This window comes from Schistocerca nitens, chromosome 3, assembly GCF_023898315.1.
Source record: "Schistocerca nitens isolate TAMUIC-IGC-003100 chromosome 3, iqSchNite1.1, whole genome shotgun sequence".
NCBI lineage: Eukaryota > Metazoa > Arthropoda > Insecta > Orthoptera > Acrididae > Schistocerca > Schistocerca nitens.
In genome coordinates, this window is record NC_064616.1 from 731,227,145 (window position 1) to 731,249,128 (window position 21,984).

The following is a 21,984-nucleotide window of genomic DNA, read 5'->3' on the forward strand; positions in this document are numbered from 1 at the left end:
ATCTACTGAGTAGGAGGAGTCGTAATTCAGAAATTCTTTTAATTTTTTTTAATGCTGGTTGGCTGTGTCTCAGACTTTTAATGCTATTCGGTAAATGACCCAAGATTTTTGTGGCAGCATATTTCACACATTTCTTAGCCAAAGTCAGATTTAACCCAGGATAGTGAAGATCATTCTTTCTTCTGGTGTTGTAGCTATACACTTAGCTATTAATTTTGAATTTTGAAGGGTTATTAGTAAAAAATTTCATAAGTGAAAGTATGTAATGCCAAGGTACTGTTAATATGCCGTGTTCCTTAAATAAATGTCTGCGAGGAGGTTTTGGGTGGGCTCTAGGTATTATTCTGATCACACGATTTTGTACGATGAATCCTTTTTCTCTTAGGGAAGAATTACCCCAAAACTATGACGCCATATGAAAGCAGTGAATGAAGATAGGCACAGTACTCTAGTTTACTAATACGTTTATAGCAAAATTTGCAGTAACCCTAATAGCACAAGTAGTTGAACTTACACGTTTCGACGGATCATCAATGTGTTTCTTCCACTTCAATTCTTTATCATTGCACACACCTAGAAATATTCCGCTCAAAGTCTATATTTATCAATGGTGTTATACCATTTACTGCAGAACTGTATACGTTTAACGTGTTTTCTCAAAATTTAGTGAGAGTCCATTTACGGAGAACCACTTAATAACTGTCTGAAAGATATTGTTTACGATTTCGCCAGATAATTCTTGTTTTATGGCCACCATTCCGACATCTTAAAATTCTGACAGAAGAGGAGAGGGACGAAATATGCAAGGTTTTTTACGTTATATGTTTTGTATGAACGAAAAGGCAACAAAGTAAACGGTGACTTAACTCTGCTCCAGATCCCGTCCGAGGATAATACGACCGAGACGACTGTCCGATCATTCCCGAACCGATTACGTGATGACGGCTATGACGAAGGGCGTGAGCGCGACGATGAAGAGGATGAAATTCAAGCCCAGCTCAGGGGCAGTCCAGGAGACGACCAAGACCTGCTTAAATGGTGGTAGTCTAAGATAAATTATTCTCCTTTTCGTAGGACGTGAAAATTTATTTATGTAAATATTATCTACTTTCGGCAATTAATGATTTTTACAGGAAAATCGTTACCCTAAATTGGCGGACATGGTACGAAAAATCTTACGAATACCAGCTACTAGCGCTCTTTCTGAAATCGTGTCCAGCAAAATTGGACACTTACTTTCGGTAAGGAGGTCAAGCATTTCCCCTACAAATATCGACAACGTCCTGTTTCTGAATAGTTACCTGCGATATCTCCAACAGAGGAGAAATCAGACATGAAGATACATGTAATTGTTGAAGACCACCGCGTAGCTAGATGTAAAATTTTTGTTCATTATAAATATAGTTTTAATCAGATGTCATTTTCCTCTCTATGAATTTTTGAATTTTATCTGTCCAAAATGCGTCTCACTGTCAGCGTGATTTTAACTACACACTGAATGCGAGCGTTAGTTCATAAACTATTCATTCATGCAAATTTAGTTCTACAACTAAATCAGTGCACTTAAACAATATTCAGTATTCGATTATCACTGTAATCTTCGTTGTACATAAACATACTCAGTCGTTATGGTGAATCTCAGGCATACAGCATATACTTTCTCCATATTAGGCATGGTAATCCCACTTCTAAAACGAAATTCTAATTCCCAATGCATTCCAACGCGCACGAGGCCATTAGTGCCGCCGCGTTATGAGTTAACTTCGGCTCGTTTCAGACTTGAAAAATGTTTTTACATTGAAATTATGTTTTCCTATTCTTCTCACTTACACAGATTAGGCATAGCGACCCGTTCTGGCCTACGTTCCATTTTTTAAATGGCCATCCTATGTCCCTCTTTCCTTTGTATTTTTGTTGTAAGGACATCTTTGGAATCCTCGTTTCTTTCATTTGTTCCGGATGTTCCTTGAATTTTTGTTTGTGTTCATCAGTTTTGTCATTTACTACAAAAATATACCGTTCTTATCTTACGTGTTCATTAGGAATCCTTACAACTTAGTACAACCATTGACAGCTCGTAAAAATTTCAATTCAGTGCCTGAATGAGAATAGGATCTTTGCTACTCATAACCCAGGTTTCATTGCCATACAGTAGAATAGTTAAGGCTATCAACTTAAATAATTTAATTTTTGCGATTCTTCATATCTTTTTTTAATGTACTACTTATGTTTGTTAAAAGTGTTATAGCTCCCTAGGTAACTTAAGAGTTAAACTTGTTCCAAAGTGTCATTCTCAATTACAATTTTGTTTCGTATTAGGTATTTCCCATGGAGTGCCATTGCTTAGTTTTATGTAGTGTCATCTTACAATTATGATCCCTTCCAATAAAGTTGAAAAGATGAATCGATTTTTAAAGATTCATAATTTGCTATTAAACAAGACCGCTTCTAGTACTGGGCAAGACTAGGCGGCAGCCTAGTGAGACAAAGTTTAGGGGCAACAAAGGGCAGAAAAAATTTATTTCAATCATATAGCGAAAAAATTGAGCAAATGAGTAGAAAAAAAGAAAAAGAGATGGAATGAAATCACCAAATTGTTCTTAAAAGCATACGGGACAGTTACTTAATAGGGCTACCGAGTACGAAGTGGAAACAGACATGATCTTGACATATCTCTCTCAAGCGCTGGAGAGGTGCACATGTGCTGACTTGTGATCATGTTGCGACTTGATACCATTTCTCCCCAGTCCCTCTTTTTGTCTTTCAGTTGTAGTTTAAAATGTTCAGCACATTCATCCTGTTCCAATCATTTTGTGAAATTTCTAAAATTGAGTACAAAAGACAAAAAACTGAGGATATTTGTTGTCCTCAGTAAGTTTTAGGGGAAATGACGACCAAGTATGAAAATTGGGGACTGTCCCCAGAAAACAAGGACATCTGGTAACCTTATTGTAATAGGAGATTTGCATTGTTGTGCCGCTGGATGTAGGTGGTGGTCGTAGAGGGGGTGGGGATATTGGCGAGACCGGTGATAGTAAAAAAGAGGGGCGTCATTTTTCATTTCTCACCTAGGGCAGCAAAACACCTGCAACAGCACTGCCATTGATATGATATTAGCATATATTAGTATGTTCATGTAATTATTCTTGTTTGTATGGATCCTTTCTGACTATTTCTTTCCATTTTAGGATGTGATACTTGTCTACAAAAGGATTAAAAAGAGTGGGCGATAAAGTACGCCCTTGTCACATTCCTTGGTTTATTAAAATATTTTCAACTATTATATCCGTTGTACGATTACGATTTAAAAGTCTGCCAGTTTACAGAATCAGCTGTAGTCAAAAAGTAAACCATCATTATGTTCTTGACATTATTTGTAAAAATTTCTCGAGACATTTGTCCAGCTGCCTGCACTTGTTCTCTGTCCATCTCCTTCTCCACCCTTCTTTGTCAATTTCCTTCTCTCCCGTTTCTCTGTTCATCTCTTCGTACACCCTCTTACTGTCCTCCTCCTCCATCCTCTCTCTGACCATCTCCTGCTCTCCTTCTCCCTGCCCATCTCCTTTCTCCTCCCCCCCTTCCCCCGCCTCTCTGCCCCTCTCCTGTGTTACCCCGTTTTTATCCCCACTCCAATGAGTCATGGTCTCTACCACAATAGTACTTCTTTCCAGAAAATAAGTGGTATAAGTTTCGCTGGAATCAGTTCTGTAGTTTAGGAAGAAAAGTGGAACGTTGATACGTACATACTTTATACTGTATATTGGGGGATAAAGGAGTCAAGTTCAGCGTCTTCTGGTAACGGACGGGAGGGGGGGGGGGGGTAGGTGGTGGGTGGTCTCCACACAAGTGAGTAAATGTTGCCCTTCATCATAAGAGTGGACTTTTTTTCAGTTGGTCAACCTCTACTTAGACAGACAGCTGATTTTTCTCCACTTCTGTGCTGATCTGAACCAATATGCTTAGTTTCATTGCGTTTCTTATTGTTTCAGCTACAAGATGATGTAGAACAATAGTTTCCTTCTGACTGAATAAACTACTGACACAGCTACATCCTCAAATCTTACTAAAAAGCCTGTGTAACATGAGAGATTAAAAGATGCAGACAAGTGATTCAGGGCACAGTCGCACGTGCAACGTATGACTTGCAGCTGCAAATTGAAGTGTTTTGACAATATTCAATTCTGGGAAATTCAGATATAGCTAACTTTGTTAGTTTAGCTGTCTAGAATAAACAAACCATACCTTAGTGCTTTATTTTCTGTTTATGAAATTGCCAGACCACTGCAAGGAAGTAACTTTTCGAGAAAAAGTTTTAAGTATAAACTAAGAGTTTTGAAAGACGTCAGCGAAGAAAAAGTTGCAATGTCAAAAATATTTCGAAAAAGAAATTAGGAAGCATAAAAATCATTGATAGAGGAAAGATTTGCACTACTGGTCATACGAAGTAAGCCTACAAAGAGCCCCACTGACGTTTCAGATGACACAGCAGTGAAAACTGTCAGCCATTCTTCACAAGCAGAGAAAGAAACTTGTTAAAAACTCTGTGTAAAGAAGTTCATGGTATGTAAAAAGAAAATTATGATGGTAATATTACATTAAACCAGTCGAAATGGTCGGTTTTCTGTGGTTTTTTCAGTATCATTTTGGTTACACCCTTGATGTGATACTTGTTCTGTCTGTGACAATTTATTGCTATTCTGACTTTACGTGCCAAACGAAACAGAGCGAAGAGCCTTCTTCATCCAATTACACTTGATATGTAAGATATGTACACTTAAGAATAACGCGATGTATTTTTTTTAAACGGATTAGAGAAATCTTGAAAATATGTAGGAAATATATGTGTACTGAGGCAATGTCTATGAATTTTCAATTAAAATTTCCTTCTTCAAATATAAACACAAATATGGTTTATTACAAACGTCGTCTGTTTTTGAACCCTTTCTACATCCATAGACACTTTGGTAACATATAATTTTTTGTGTATATCCCGAATATAAGGATAATAATGCACAAATGGAGTTGTGTCCTTCTTGAACCACCTTATATTTAATGTACGGAGTGAACAAGATGATCATGTGTACATATTTGGAGACTACGAGTGGTTAGAACAAAAATCACGCAGTCATACGCTAGCCGGGTTACTCAGTGAACATAAAGAAACACATTAAGCTCTTAGTGACCACTTACACCGTTGTCGCTACTCATACTTCGATTGTGAGAAAAGGGGAGTTTGATATATACCAAAATCAAAACAGAATTGGTCACACTGGGAGCATATTTTAGCAAGCGATAATTCAAAACCAAACCATTTAGTACAGTAAGTAATGTCATAAAAGAAGACAATATAATGAGGTTCAGGACATTATTTTGACTCCAATTGAAAGCTTTATGTGTGTTGGACAACTGAAATAGTCCCGCGAGTGGCGAAAGTAAAGTCCAAAGCTTTTAAGGTAAGCAGTGGGTATGAATCTTTATACCTTAGAAAATAATTTGGAAACAACCAGGGCACCTATATTTAACACAATAAACAAACAAACACACACACACACACACACACACACACACACACACACACATACACACACGCACATGCACAAACGAGCGAGAGAGAGAGAGAGCTTACATAATCAAAGCGCAACGAAAATCGATTTTGCATAGCTTCTGTTCAAACATTGAATGATAAGTGATTGATCAAGAAACTGGCCAAGAATTGAATAACCTGTTTGTTTTCGGCTTATAGCTTTCAGAAGTGTAGCTGTGGATGTCCCCTCAGACATGTAATCATTGATTCTAAGCATAAAGGAATAATTGAACCATTAAGATGAGCACACAAGTTTTAAATACCATGTCCACCTAATATCTTAGTAAATTGCCAGATCAATCCGAGGTACACTGAGAAAGCAGAGCTCGCCCGTTTCTTGCCTTTCTCTATCTGAAATATAATTTCGTGTAAAGAGAGAATTTACTCTTAATGTTTTGCAACTGCGGGCTTAATTCAGCGAGTTGTATCTGATGCATCAGGATATTCACGTGCAGCGGTTGTGATCAACAAGTAAGAGCAATAAAGCGGCGTGTCAGCGGTCCACTACATAGCGTACAAATGACAAAGAAAGGACGTGGATTGATCGAGAATATTTCAGAAAAGAATATCACTAATTCGTAGAAATATTACAAGAGCATTGGGTCCTCAGAGTAAATACAAAAGTGAATCTCAAAAGGCGTAATCGGATGAATACGTTCTCAAAAAACAACATTACAGAAGGCAACGACTCTTTTATAAATCAGGAGAGGATCATAACTTTGAATCTGCAGCACGATGGATTGGAGAGATAACATTTGTTCCTATAACCAGCTTCCATTTAATCAAAAACGAACAACCCGGGATGTTCCGTTGCGCCATGCGGAAGAATATTGCGAAGTAAACTGACCAGAAATTTAGAATACACTCCCCAATTAACCTAGTAAGTCGCTTAATATGCACGAATGTAAGCAACTAAAATTATCTCACCGGATTTCCTCATCATTGTAGAAACTGCGATGCAACTCGCACCAACCAGACAAAGTCAGACCTGCTTCTAACCCAAATAGAACTGGAATCAACGAAAAATACCACAAGAAAGATGAATGCACATTAAACTGCTATTTTATTAGGTGCTACAGGGAGCGTAATTTTTTCAGATTACCTGTCAATGTCTCGAGAGTGATATTTTGCCCAAGACTGCTATTACTCATCACAACCACACAAACACGGAAATGATATATTACTACTTCCAAAATATTGAATAATGATAATTGGTTTACAGTAAGCAAGAGAATCAATTTTTTCATGTTTTTGTATATATTTAAAGCTCCAAACTGAACAAAATTTGGTTTCGTATACACAATTTGGATTATCTTTCCTGCCCCTGCTCAGGTTCGTGTCACACAAGTTTCCACTGTCGTTTTCTATTAATTATAGAAATACTTGTATAAGAACTAAAATGTGTAAAATTACAAATATAATTGCGAACATCTATGAACAAAATAATGTTTGAGAAACAGAATATTGGTGTATGTGTTCAATTTTTTTTATATATTGCTCATCTGTCAAACTGATTCACATAGACTTAGCGTGTTTTGCCCCGTAGTCCTAACAAATTTCTGGTTGCAATAGTCTGTGGGTATAGGAAATGTGATGATCGCATATGTGCAGTCGTAGGTGAAAAATGTGTCAGACTTCGGATACTGCGAAAATGTACTCAGTCTACAAAGGAGATTGCTTACGGAACACAAGTGCGATCCATCACAGAATATTTCTCCAGTGTGCAGAACCCATGCCACACAGATAACTCGGGATATTATAGGTATAAACAGAAGATTAACATGAATGGTGGCAGGCGTTTATTTAACTCACTGGAGGGTGTCATCGAAACACTGGAGAACCTAACTGGCAGACGTTTGAAGATAGACACGAACTATTCCGCTAAAATATACTTCGAAAGTCTTAAGAACCAGTGAAAAATGAGAAATCTGGAGATGTGCAATGAATATCTACGTACTGTCTACATATCTCGCAACGAAGACAGGACTGGACTAATTACTGCGCGCACAGAAACATTTACATAGTGATACTTCCGGCGCTCCATACGCGAACGGAACCGGAAGAAACACTAATGCCTGGTTCAGTAAGAAGTATCATCTGCCACACACTTCACAGTGGTTTGCAGAGTATCGATGTAGTTGGTGATAAATCACAAGAATCACGACCGTTACATATCCAGCGATGCTCATTTGAAAGGATTTAAGGTGGGACGATAACATAAAGCTAGTTTCAGTTCGGCGTCTTTCTGTCGTAATTACACAGTCCAGTCACATTAATGTGATCACCACCTATGTTCGATCTCAACGTGCAATAACCACTCACAGATGGCAGGTGGCAGCACTAGCAGTGGAGGGTATGTAAAGCACTTCGGTGGGACGCGGAAAACAGTGCAGTCGTTGTTGTAATGCGAAAACGAAGAGGTTTATGTGACGTCCAAAAGGGCATGGTCATTGATTTTAGGGCCAAGCCTGGAAGCATTTCCGGACCGGCTAAGTTTGTAAACCTTTCGCGTGCAGTCTTAGTTAAAGTATACCGTGCATGGCAAAATGGGGCTATCCAGAAACGGCACAGGAGCAAATGTAGAGCACCACGGGCCATTGATAAAAGGGGTGGAGGACGGCTTCAGAGATGTGTACGGGCTAACAGACGTGCAACTGTTGAGCACCTGAACGTCCAGGTGAACTAATGGGCTACCAACAGTGTCTCCCCAACGGCCGTTCAGCGAACATTGATGCGTATAGTGCTCCGGAGCAAGCGCCTGGATCTTGCCCCCATGTTGACTGCTGTTCACCGGTAACGAAGGATGGAATTTTCACGCTAGTGCTGCAACTGGACGTCCATTGAGTGGTGACAGGTGGCCTTTTCAGATGAATCACGTTTTATGCTCCATCGTACAGATGGCTGTTGACATGTATGACGTGAAACATCTGAAAGCAAACACCCTGCCACCAGCAGGCTCAAATGCGTCAAATGGGACTTAACTTCTTAGGTCATCAATCCCCTAGAACTTAGAACTACTTAAACCTAAGTAACCTAAGGACATCACACACATCAATGCCCGAGACAGGATTCGAACCGGCGACCGCAGCGGTCGCGCGGTTCCAGACTGCAGCGCCTAGAACCGTTCGGCCACCCCGGCCGGCCCACCAGCAGGGAGCGTTATGGTATGGGAAATGTTTTCGTGGCATTCCGTGGGTGATCTCGTCATTCTCGAAGGCACATGGATCAACACAAGTATGCATCTATCCTTAGCTCGCAGTGTACGTGTGTGGTTCGAAAAGCACCAGGATGATTTTACCGTACTCGCCTGCCCACGATATGCCCCGGGTTAAAATCCAATCGAGGATCCGTGCGACCACCTCGATCGGCTGTTCGCGCCATGGATCCTCATCCGCGCAACCTAGCACAGCTGGCCACGAGACTGGAGTCGGCAAGGCTTTACAATCCTGTAAGTCTCTCCAGGATCTCATTGAGTCTCTTCCTGCAAGTCTCGTAACAGTGTGTGCTGGAAAAGATGGTTATTCAGGCTTTTGACAGGTGGCCACATTGATGTGAAACTTCCTGGCAGATTAAAAGAGTGTGTCCGGCACACTCTTATTGATGTGTTGGCAGAAGAGCCAACACCGTGTTGCTAGAGGAGGCCGAAAGGCACGCGTTTAAGCGCACGCGGACTGGCATGAGGTCTGGAACAATTAAAGGAGTTATAGTAGCCAAAAATAGTACATTGCTTCTGGAATACTTAACTTTAATCCATAATTGGAGAACATCGCTCTTGATGATACATAATTACAATCTCAATATAAACTGGTAATGGCGCATTGCTAGGTCGTAGCAAATGACGTAGCTGAAGGCTATGCTAACTATCGTCTCGGCAAATGAAAGCGTATTTGTCAGTATATCATCGCTAGCAAAGTCTGCTGTACAACTGGGGCGAGTGCTAGGACGTCTCTCTAGACCTGCCGTGTGGCGGCGTTCGGTCTGCAATCACTGACAGTGGCGACACGCGGGTCCGACGTATACTAACGGACCGCGGCCGATTTAAAGGCTACCACCTAGCAAGTGTGGTGTCTGGCGGTGACACCACACTTATATTCTGCTAGGAAGTTTTATATCAGCGCACACTCCGCTGCAGAGTGAAAATCTCATTAATGTGACTGGATAGTGTATGTACGAGAAGTTCTCGTTTTAGTGGCCATGTCGTGGTGACAGACACATACTTTTTTCGACAAAGCTCGAAGTTGTCGTCTTGAGGCAGCTCGCAGTCGTAGTCTTGAGGCGCGCTGATTGACTGATGCAGGGATGCAGGAATGCCCTCACTTTCTACACTACTGGCCATTAAAACTGCTACACAACGAAGATGACCTGCTACAGACGCGAAATTTAACCGACAGGAAAAAGGTGCTGTGATATGCAAATCATTGGCTTTTCAGGGCATTCACACAAGGCTGGCGCCGGTGGCGACACCTACAACGTGCTGACATGAGGAAAGTTTCCAACCGATTTCTCATACACAAACAGCAGTTGACCGGCGTTGCCTGGTGAAACGATGTTGTGATGCCTCGTGTAAGGAGGAGAAATGCGTACCATCACGTTTCCGACTTTGATAATGGTTGGATTGTAGCCTATCGCGATTGCGGTTTATCGTATGGCGACATTTCTGCTCGCGTTGGTCGAGATCCAATGACTGTTAGCAGAATATGGAATCGGTGGGTTCAGGAGGGTAATACGTAACGCCGTGCTGGGTCCCAACAACCTTGTATAACTAGCAGTCGAGATGACAGGCATCTTATCCGTATGGCTGTACCGGATCGTGCTGCCACGTCTCGATCCCTGAGTCAACAGATGGGGACGTTTGCAAGACAACAACCATCTGCACGAACAGTTCGACGACGTTTGCAGCAGCATGGACTATCAGCTCGGAGACCATGGCTGCGGTTACCCTTAACGCTGCATCGGAGGCAGGAGCGCCTGCGATGGTGTACTCAACGACGAACCTGGGTGCACGAATGGCAAAACGTCATTTTTTCGGATGAATCTAGGCTCTGTTTACAGCATCATGATGGTCGCATTCGTGTTTGGCGACGTCGCGGTGAACGCACATTGGAAACGTGTATTCGTCATCGCCATACTGGCGTATCACCCGGCGTGATGGTACGGAGTGCCATTCTTTACACGTCTCGGTCACCTCTTGTTCGCATTGACGGCACTTTGAACAGTGGACGTTACATTTCAGGTGTGTTACGACCCGTGGCTCTACCCTTGATTCGATCCCTGCGAAACCCTACATTTCAGCAGGATAATGCACGACCGCATGTTGCAGGTCCTGTACCTGCCTTTCCGGATACAGAAAATGTTCGACTGCTACCCTGGCCAGCACATTCACCAGATCTCTCACCAATTGAAGACGTCTGGTTAATGGTGGCCGAGCAACTGGCTCGTCACAATACACCAGCGACTACTTTTGATGAACTGTGGTATCTTGTTGAAACTGCATGGGCAGCTGTACCTGTACACGCCATCCAAGCTCTGTTTGACTCAATGCCCAGGCGTATCTGGGTACTGATTTCTCAGGATCTATGCACGAAAATTGCGTGAAAATGTAATCACTTGTCAGTTCTAGTATAATATATTTGTCCAATTAATACCCGTTTATCATCTGCATTTCTTCTTGGTGTAGCAATTTTAATTGCCAGTAGTGTATATGTTGTCGCCCCTACACACACAGGTTGGATGTGGGCATGCTTGTGTTAGTATACCGTATGGACGATGGGCACGACTGTAACGTGTAATCGTTCCAACGTCCGTGCAACCCTCCGCAACACGTCCGATGAGAAATCGGATTTTGTAGAAACATTGTACACGTCTACAACGACTAAATCACCGTGCGCCCGAGAATTAGTGCATTAAACTAGTTATGCAAGAGGCCGATTCCTGATTTTTCGTTGCTCAGTCTGGAGTTTCTTATCGGATGGCTTAGAAGAAATCATTTCCCAACATCGTTGATTTTCCCACAAAGACGAATATTAAGACAATAGTCTTTGCTATTTAAATATTGGTTCTTAATTATAGGTTTCTGTGTATTAAAAGTAAATGAATTTTCGCAATAAGAAAATATCTCTGAATTTCGATTCTTACGGATTTCCAGTATACACTTTCTCGTCATAAAATGTGGTGAAAGAATACAGTTATTGACATCCGCTATGTATCCTTCGTCTTCTGAGAAAGTGGATTTTCGTTGAAGAGTTAATCTTTTTAATTTACTGAATGTTACTGTGAAGCCTAGCTTTCAAACAAACGGCCACGTGCCCGAGGCCTCACACAAGAGGAATTTAACTGATTCTATTGGAAATTTATTTTTTAACGAAAATTAAAATCGAGAGAGAAAAGCTCTGCTTTTCTTCTGGATTAAGTAGAGAAGGCGATTACAGGATACATACGATTATATCGAGCTCTTTCTTCATAAGTGGATTCGTCAGTGCGATTACAGAAACGCAAAAACAAAGGTAGAGCCATGAAGCGCTCCCTCGGCTGTCATATGAGTGGTGGGGATACTGACATCAAAGTTATATTTGAGCAGCTTAATTTGCTCAAAGGGATTACCGGTGCTATAGCCGCTGTCTTTCTTTCCTCAGTTGTAACAGAATTTTTTTCTGGCTTAATAATTTTTTCATGAATTACTATGTGTAGTTATAAGTCAAGGTATTATGTCATGTACGCCAAAATATTAAAAAGCCTATTGTATTTTTTTCTCTGTGTGCTGGGTACGTTTTTTTCGACGCTGCCGGAATTGGTTCTTAAATATTTAACAACTTGTCTTTTATCAGCTTCTGACCTACAATCCGTACAGCTAAAAAGTCTTCTTCTGCGAAAGCAGGAAGAGCCGTACAATGAGACAGTGCCATGCAGGGATTCTGTGTGAGCACTGAAATATGTTTCCACAGAATGTTTAAAATTCGGCTGGATATGCAGTGGCCGGGAAGATTCGTTTGCGCAAAACATATTCCGTGACATGGTAGTACACTACTGGCCATTAAAATTGCTACACCAAGAAGAAATGCGGATAATAAACGGGTATTCATTGGACAAATACACTCCTGGAAATTGAAATAAGAACACCGTGAATTCATTGTCCCAGGAAGGGGAAACTTTATTGACACATTCCTGGGGTCACATACATCACATGATCACACTGACAGAACCACAGGCACATAGACACAGGCAACAGAGCATGCACAATGTCGGCACTAGTACAGTGTATATCCACCTTTCGCAGCAATGCAGGCTGCTATTCTCCCATGGAGACGATCGTAGAGATACTGGATGTAGTCCTGTGGACCGGCTTGCCATGCCATTTCCACCTGGCACCTCAGTTGGACCAGCGTTCGTGCTGGACGTGCAGACCGCGTGAGACGACGCTTCATCCAGTCCCAAACATGCTCAATGGGGGACAGATCCGGAGATCTTGCTGGCCAGGGTAGTTGACTTACACCTTCTAGAGCACGTTGGGTGGCACGGGATACATGCGGACGTGCATTGTCCTGTTGGAACAGCAAGTTCCCTTGCCGGTCTAGGAATGGTAGAACGATGGGTTCGATGACGGTTTGGATGTACCGTGCACTATTCAGTGTCCCCTCGACGATCACCAGTGGTGTACGGCCAGTGTAGGAGATCGCTCCCCACACCATGATGCCGGGTGTTGGCCCTGTGTGCCTCGGTCGTATGCAGTCCTGATTGTGGCGCTCACCTGCACGGCGCCAAACACGCATACGACCATCATTGGCACCAAGGCAGAAGCGACTCTCATCTCTGAAGACGACACGTCTCCATTCGTCCCTCCATTCACGCCTGTCGCGACACCACTGGAGGCGGGCTGCACGATGTTGGGGCGTGAGCGGAAGACGGCCCAACGGTGTGCGGGACCGTCGCCCAGCTTCATGGAGACGGTTGCGAATGGTCCTCGCCGATACCCCAGGAGCAACAGTGTCCCTAATTTGCTGGGAAGTGGCGGTGCGGTCCCCTACGGCACTGCGTAGGATCCTACGGTCTTGGCGTGCATCCGTGCGTCGCTGCGGTCCGGTCCCAGGTCGACGGGCACGTGCACCTTCCGCCGACCACTGGCGACAACATAGATGTACTGTGGAGACCTCACGCCCCACGTGTTGAGCAATTCGGCGGTACGTCCACCCGGCCTCCCGCATGCCCACTATACGCCCTCGCTCAAAGTCCGTCAACTGCACATACGGTTCACGTCCACGCTGTCGCGGCATGCTACCAGTGTTAAAGACTGCGATGGAGCTCCGTATGCCACGGCAAACTGGCTGACACTGACGGCGGCGGTGCACAAATGCTGCGCAGCTAGCGCCATTCGACGGCCAACACCGCGGGTCCTGGTGTGTCCGCTGTGCCGTGCGTATGATCATTGCTTGTACAGCCCTCTCGCAGTGTCCGGAGCAAGTATGGTGGGTCTGACACACCGGTGTCAATGTGTTCTTTTTTCCATTTCCAGGAGTGTATATTATACAATAACTGACAAGTGATTACATTTTCACGCAATTTGGGTGCATAGATCCTGAGAAATCAGTACCCAGAACAACCACCTCTGGCCGTAATAACGGCCTTGATACGCCTGGGCATTAAGTCCAACAGAGCTTGGATGGGATGTACAGGTACAGCTGCCCATGCAGTTTCAACAAGATACCACAGTTCATCAAAAGTAGTCGCTGGTGTATTGTGACGAGACAGTTGCTCGGCCACCATTGACCAGACGTTTTCAGTTGGTGAGAAATCTGGCGAATGTGCTGGCCAGGGTAGCAGTCGAACATTTTCTGTATCCAGAACGGCCCGTACAGGACCTGCAACATGCGGTCGTGCATTATCCTGCTGAAATGTAGGGTTTCGCAGGGATCGAATCAAGGGTAGAGCCACGGGTCGTAACACATCTGAAATGTAACGTCCACTGTTCAAAGTGCCGTCAATGCGAACAAGAGGTGACCGAGACGTGTAACCAAGGCACCCCATACCATCACGCCGGGTGATACGCCAGTATGGCGATGACGAATACATGCTTCCAATGTGCGTTCACCGCGGTGCGACCATCATGATGCTGTAAACAGAACCTGGATTCATCCGAAAAATGACGTTTTGCCATTCGTGAACCCAGGTTCGTCGTTGAGCACACCGTCGCAGGCGCTCCTGTCTGTGATGCAGCGTCAAGGGTAACCGCAGCCATGGTCTCCGAGCTGATAGTCCATGCTGTTGCAAACGTCGTCGAACTGTTCGAGAACTTGGTTGTTGTCTTGCAAATGTCCCCATCTGTTGACTCAGGGATCGAGACGTGGCTGCACGATTCGTTACAGCCATGCCGATAAGATGCCTGTCATCTCGACTGCTAGTTATACGAGGCCGTTGGGATCCAGCACGGCGTTCCGTATTACCCTCCTGAACCGATTCCATATTCTGCTAACAGTCATTGGATCTCGACCAACGCGAGCAGCGATGTCGCGATACGATAAACCGCAATCGCGATAGGCTACAATCCAACCTTTATCAAAGTCGGAAACGTGATGGTACGCATTTCTCCTCCTTGCACGATGCATCACAACAACGATTCACCAGGCAACGCCGGTCAACTGCTATTTGTGTATGAGACATCGGTTTGAAACGTTCCTCATGTCAATACGTTGTAGGTGTAACCACCGGCGCCAGCTTTGTGTGAATGCTCTGAAAAGCTAATCATTTGCGTATCACAGCATCTTCTTCCAGTCGGTTAAAAAAAATGGTTCAAATGGCTCTGAGCACTATGGGACTCAACTGCTGAGGTCATCAGTCCCCTAGAACTTAGAACTACTTAAACCTAACTAACCTAAGAACACCACACACGTCCATGCCCGAGGCAGGATTCGAACCCTCGACCGTAGCGGTCCCGCGATTCCATACTGTAGCGCCTAGAACCGCTCGGCCACTCCGGCCGGCCTCCAGTCGGTTAAATTTCGTGTCTGTAGCACGTCATCTTCGTGGTGTAGCACTTTTAATGGCCAGTATTGTATAACCTGTTGTTGAGGCAAGACCGCAACCTCTGAAGTGCATAGTCCTCATAGTCATTGACTGGGTGTTTGTATTTTCCACATGATTTCATTATCATTCTCGTCATTCGTGACAGTGACAAGAATGGACTGCGAAGAAACGGGAGTGTGAAAGAATTGGGACTTGTTTGGGCGCTGATGACGGCGTAGTTGAGCGTCCCCTAACCAAACATCATCATCTCACAATCATTGGACATTTTACAAGTACTGGCGTGTGAATAATGGCTACACTATGTGATCAAAAGTATCTGGACACAACCAGAAACATACGTTTTTCATATTAGGTGCACTGTGCTGCCATCTACTGCCAGGAACTCCATTTCAGCGACCTCAGTAGTCATTACACATCGTGAGAGAGCAGAATGAGGCGCTCCGCGGAACTCAGGAGTTTGAACGTGGCCAGGTGATTGGGAGTCACTTTTGTTATACGCCTGTACGCGAAATTTCCACACTCAAAAACATCCATAGGTCCGTTGTTTCCGATGTAATAGCCAAGTGGAAACGTGAAGGGACACGTACAGCACAAAAGCGTACAGGCCGACCTCGTCTGTTGACTGACCGCCAACTGTCACAGTTGGTTTATTAGAAGTGACAAAACCTTATGGTTATGCATAAAGTTTTATGCCCGCATCTCGTGGTCGTGCGGTAGCGTTCACGCTTCCCCCTCCCGGGTTCCCGGGTTCGATTCCCGGCGGGGTCAGGGATTTTCTCTGCCTCGTGATGGCTGGGTGTTGCGTGCTGTCCTTAGGCTAGTTAGGTTTAAGTAGTTCTAAGTTCTAGGGGACTGATGACCATAGATGTTAAGTCCCATAGTGCTCAGAGCCATTTGAACCATTTTTGAAAGTTTTATGAAGTTGACTTAGGACATGGCCTGTTTTAGGCAAACAATTAAATAATAATTTATGTTCTGAAGGAGACGTTATTAATAACGTTGAAACCTAGGTAAACGATAAAGTTAACCTGCAACTGTAGGCTGTATATCCTTATATAAACAATTTCAGTTGCTGTCGCTGCAAAAAAAAAAAAAAATATTAAAAATTTGTACGGGCGCTGATGACCGCGCAGTTGAGCGCCCTACACTCCAAACATCATCATGATCATGATCATTATCATCATCATCGTATGTAGACGTATCAGGTGTCCCATATCACTCCAACTGCACACGCCCCACACCATTACACAGCCTCCGCCAGCTTCAACAGTCCCCTGCTGACATACAGGGTCCATGGATTCATGAGGTTCTCTCCATACCCGTACATGTCCATCCGCTCTATACCATCTGAAATGAAACTCGTCCGATCAGGCAACATGTTTCAAGTCATCAACAGCCCAATGTCGGTGTTGACAGGCCCAGGCGAGGCGTAAAGCTTTGTGTCGTGCACTCATCAAGGGTACAAGAGTGGGCCTTCGGCTCCGGAAACCCATATCGATGATGTTCCGTTGAATGGATCGCACGCTGACACTTATTGATGGCCCAACATTGAAATCTGCAGCCGTTTGCGGAAGGCTTGCACTTGTGTAACGTTGAACGATTCTCTTCAGTTGTCGTTGGCCTCGTCCTTGAAGGATCTTTTTCCAGCCGCAGCGACGTCCGAGATTTGATGTTTTACCGGATTCCTGATATTCATTGTATACTCTTGAAATGATCGTACGGAAAAATCCCTACTTCATGGCTACCTCAGAGATGCTGTGTCCCACCGTTCGTGCGCTGACTATAACACATTTCAAACTCACTTAAATCTTGATAACTTGCCATTGATAACTTGCCATCTCGACTGCGCCAGACACTTGTCTTATATAGACGTTGCTGAACGCACGGCCGTATTCTGACTGTTTACGTATCTCTGTATTTGAGTACGCTTGCCTATACCAGTTTCTTTCGCGCTTCAGTGTAATTTCTGACACGGAACTCTTGTAAAAGCGAAATTTTGCTTTCCCACAGTGCTCAAACAGACAGTGAAATTAATCATTTTAAATTATTAGGACTGACGGCAGATGAAAAGCTTTCTTGAAACTATCACCTTCTAAATCTTGTATGTTGGATGCTCAGCAGTTTGCGTGTGTTTGACAAAGGACATCTTGAATAAAGTAATGTCCGAGACGACTAAGAAGTGTGGCCCTATAGCATTTCACAATAACAATATGTACACGTTGTAACACTTATGTCTGAGATCGACTATACCTGTTTCATGAAACTTCTATGTTTACTTATGCTTAATGTCATATCTGTGTCACTATGTTCTTTGGTTTAGCTCATATGTAAATATTTGTTAATATTTCCTGTGAAGTTATCTGACGTGAATTAATCCTTGCATGTACGCTGCTCAGAAGATTTAGAGGAAATTGATTTTGGGCATCTGTCATACTCCACTGATCGATAATTGACGACTGGATACGTTACGAAATTATAGCTTTACCTTCCATAAAAGAAGTACACAACGAAGCATCATTACATTCTTGTTCGGCCGGCCGGTGTGGCCGCGCGGTTGTAGGCGCGTCAGTCTGGAACCGCGTGACCGCTACGGTCGCAGGTTCGAATCCTGCCTCGGGCATGGATGTGTGTGATGTCCTTAGGTTAGTTAGGTTTAAGTAGTTCTACCTTCTAGGGGACATGACCACAGATGTTAAGTCTCATAGTGCTCAGAGCCATTTGAACCATATGAACCATTCCTGTTCATTTACATAACAAGACTGTCCGACAAGTATCGAAAACAAAATAGTAACAACTATTCACCCGGCCGCAGTGGCCGAGCGGTTCTAGGCACTTAAGTCTGGAACCTCGCGACCGCTGCGGTCGTAGGTTCTAATCCAGCCTCGGGCATGGATGTGTGTGACGTACTTGGATAGTTAGGTTTGTTGTTGTTGTGGTCTTCAGTCCAGAGACTGGTTTGATGCAGCTCTCCATGCTACTCTATCCTGTGCAAGCTTCTTCATCTCCCAGTACCTACTGCAACCTACATCCTTCTGAATCTGCTTAGTGTATTCATCTCTTGGTCTCCCTCTACGATTTTTACCCTCCACGCTGCCCTCCAATACTAAATTGGTGATCCCCTGATGCCTCAGAACATGCCCTACCAACCGATCCCTTCTTCTGGTCAAGTTGTGCCACGAACTTCTCTTCTCCCCAATCCTATTCAATACTTCCTCATTAGTTATGTGATCTACCCATCTAATCTTCAGCATTCTTCTGTAGCACCACATTTCGGAAGCTTCTATTCTCTTCTTGTCCAAACTATTTACCGTCCATGTTTCACTTCCATACATGTCTACACTCCATACAAATACTTTCAGAAACGACGTCCTGACATTTAACTCTATACTTGATGTTAACAAATTTCTCTTCTTCAGAAACGCTTTCCTTGCCATTGCCAGTCTACATTTTATATCCTCCCTACTTCGACCATCATCAGTTATTTTGCTCCCCAAATAGCAAAACTCCTTTACTACTTTAAGTGCCTCATTTCCTAATCTAATTCCTTCAGCATCACCCGACTTAATTCGACTACATTCCATTATCCTCGTTTTGCTTTTGTTGATGTTCATCTTATATCCTCCTTTGAAGACACTGTCCATTCCGTTCAACTGCTCTTCCAAGTCCTTTGCTGTCTCTGACAGAATTACAATGTCATCGGCGAACCTCAAAGTTTTTATTTCTTCTCCATGGATTTTAATACCTACTCCGAATTTTTCTTTTGTTTCCTTTACTGCTTGCTCAATATACAAATTGAATAACATCGGGGAGAGGCTACAACCCTGTCTTACTCCCTTCCCAACCACTGTTTCCCTTTCATGTGCCGCAACTCTTATAACTGCCATCTGGTTTCTGTACAAATTGTAAATAGCCTTTCGCTCCCTGTATTTTACCCCTGCCACCTTCAGAATTTGAAAGAGAGTATTCCAGTCAACATTGTCAAAAGCTTTCTCTAAGTCTACAAATGCTAGAAACGTAGGTTTGCCTTTCCTTAATCTTTCTTCTAAGATAAGTCGTAAGGTCAGTATTGCCTCACGTGTTCCAGTATTTCTACGGAATCCAAACTGATCTTCCCCGAGGTCGGCTACTACTAGTTTTTCCATTCGGCCGCAGTGGCCGAGCGGTTCTAGGCACTTCAATCTGGAGCCTCGCGACCGCTGCGGTCGTAGGTTCGAATCCAGCCTCGGGCATGGATATGTGTGATGTACTTGGTTAGTTAGGATTAAGTAGTTCAAAATTGTAGGGGACTGATGACCTCAGATGTTAAGTCCCATAGTGCTCAGAGCCATTTGAACCATTTTTGAACAATTATTCATCCCGTCATCCTGGGTGCTCTTCAATGGACACATAAGAGAGCTTCAATAAGTTGTATGTCCTCCGTGAGGGCTTATCACCGCCTGACATCTACGTGTCACGCTCCGTGTAAGTCTACGCAGGTCACACTGTGGTATCCGTTCCCGTTCTTTAATGAGATCCCTCGAGAGCTCTTTAGGAGTCTGTGGTAGAACAGTGTCACTACGAACAAGTCTCTTAAGCATGTCCCACATATCCTCGTTGGGGCTTACGTCTGGACTCACCGCTTGCCATTCCATTACTTCAATGTTCAGGCTTCGCAAGGCATCCCTGAGGAAGGTCGCCACATGGTTTCTGCCATTATCACGCATGAGAAGGAATTCAAGGCAACCAATCTATGCAGCAGACCCAATGTGATCCAACAGGTCTGTTCGAAGAACTGCCTGGCTGTAAGGCAACCACGGACAAAGACAAGATCCCTAAGACCCTCAATATTGATGCCTCCCCACATCATCACAGAACCTTAGCCGAATCTGTCGATTTCCTGCACTTCGTTTGGCAGGTGGCAACGGCCTTGCCGCAGTGGATACACCGGTTCCCTTGAGATCACCGAAGTTAAGCGCTGTCGGGCGTGGCCGGCACTTGGATGGGTGACCATCCGGGCTGCCATGCGCTGTTGCCATTTTTCGGGGTTCACCCAGCCTCGTGATGCCAATTGAGGAGCTACTCGACCGAACAGTAGCGGCTCCGGTCAAAGAAAAGCATCATAACGACCGGGAGAGCGGTGTGCTGACCACACGCCCCTCCTATCCGCATCCATCACTGAGGATGACACGGCGGTTAGATGGTCCCGATGGGCCACTTGTGGCCTGAAGGCGGAGTGCTATATTTGGCAGGTACCGCTGACCACGACTTCTCCAGTCACGAACACGACCATCGCCTTGCGTCAGAGGAAGTCTGTGAATAAAACGTTTCACCAGTGACGAAGTTGCCAGTTGGCAGAGCTGAAGGCGAGCTGCGAGATGTTGTCGTATCAAGCAGAGTGCTCGATCAAGACATCTGGGTCGTAAGGCTCTTTCACGTAACCTGCTACTTAGATTATGATCAAACGCAGCGGCTCCAGTGGCCTTTCTGAGATTGTCTTCCAGTGTCCTGATGGTACCCATAAGACGCCACAATGCAGACATGGCCAAATATCGGCTTTTACGTGAGGCTGTAATGCCAGATTTTGTACTGATCTGTATACATATACCGTGTCCACAGCTTACGATTGAGAAATGGAGAGACATTGGCATCTGCAGCATCACGATGGTAAGTTCATCTTCATTGGATCAGACAGATTGCCTTGCAACTTGCACTGCATTAAGATGCCACATTGGGTGTCCTTGTCCGCCTGCTTAGTTGAGTGGCTAACACCTTTGCCTACCATGCAGCGTGCTCGGGTTCGACTCCCGGCCGGGATGGAGATTTTCTCCTCTCGTGGACTTGGAGCTGTGTTGTCCTCATCATCCTCTCATCATCACCGACACGCAAGTCGCCCATTGTGGTGTCACCTGAATTAAGACTTGCAACTCGCCGGCCGAACTTCCTCGGATGGGGACTCCCGGCAATCAATGCCACACGATCATTTCATTTCATTGGATGTCCTTAGTAGAATACAACGTCCACAAATGACAAGTCCCGTCTGCGTACCTACCTAAGAATTCTGGGACACCCGTACTCTCTTCCGTCTGATGGATCACATGATATTGTAGTGCATAACACAGCCGACAGATGACGACTGACTTGAGTTGCTGCGTTCTACATCTACATCTACATGATTACTCTGCTACTCACAAGAAATTGCCTGGCAGAGGGTTCAATTAACCACCTTCAAGCTGTCTCTCTACCGTTCCACTCTAGAACGGTGAGATGGAAAAACGAGCACTTAAATTTTTCTGTGCGAGCCTTTATTTCTCTTATTTTATCGTGATGTTCAATTTTCCCTATGTAGGTGGGTGCCAACATAATGTTTTTGCACTTGGAGGAGAAAACTGGTGACTGAAATTTCACGA

The 21,984-nt window shown here is 44.1% G+C and overlaps 1 pseudogene; it reads left to right on the forward strand.

Moving 5' to 3' along the window:
* The first annotated feature begins 20,494 nt into the window (after positions 1 to 20,494).
* LOC126250032 (5S ribosomal RNA) lies at positions 20,495 to 20,612 on the forward strand (annotated as a pseudogene).
* Positions 20,613 to 21,984: the final 1,372 nt, after the last annotated feature.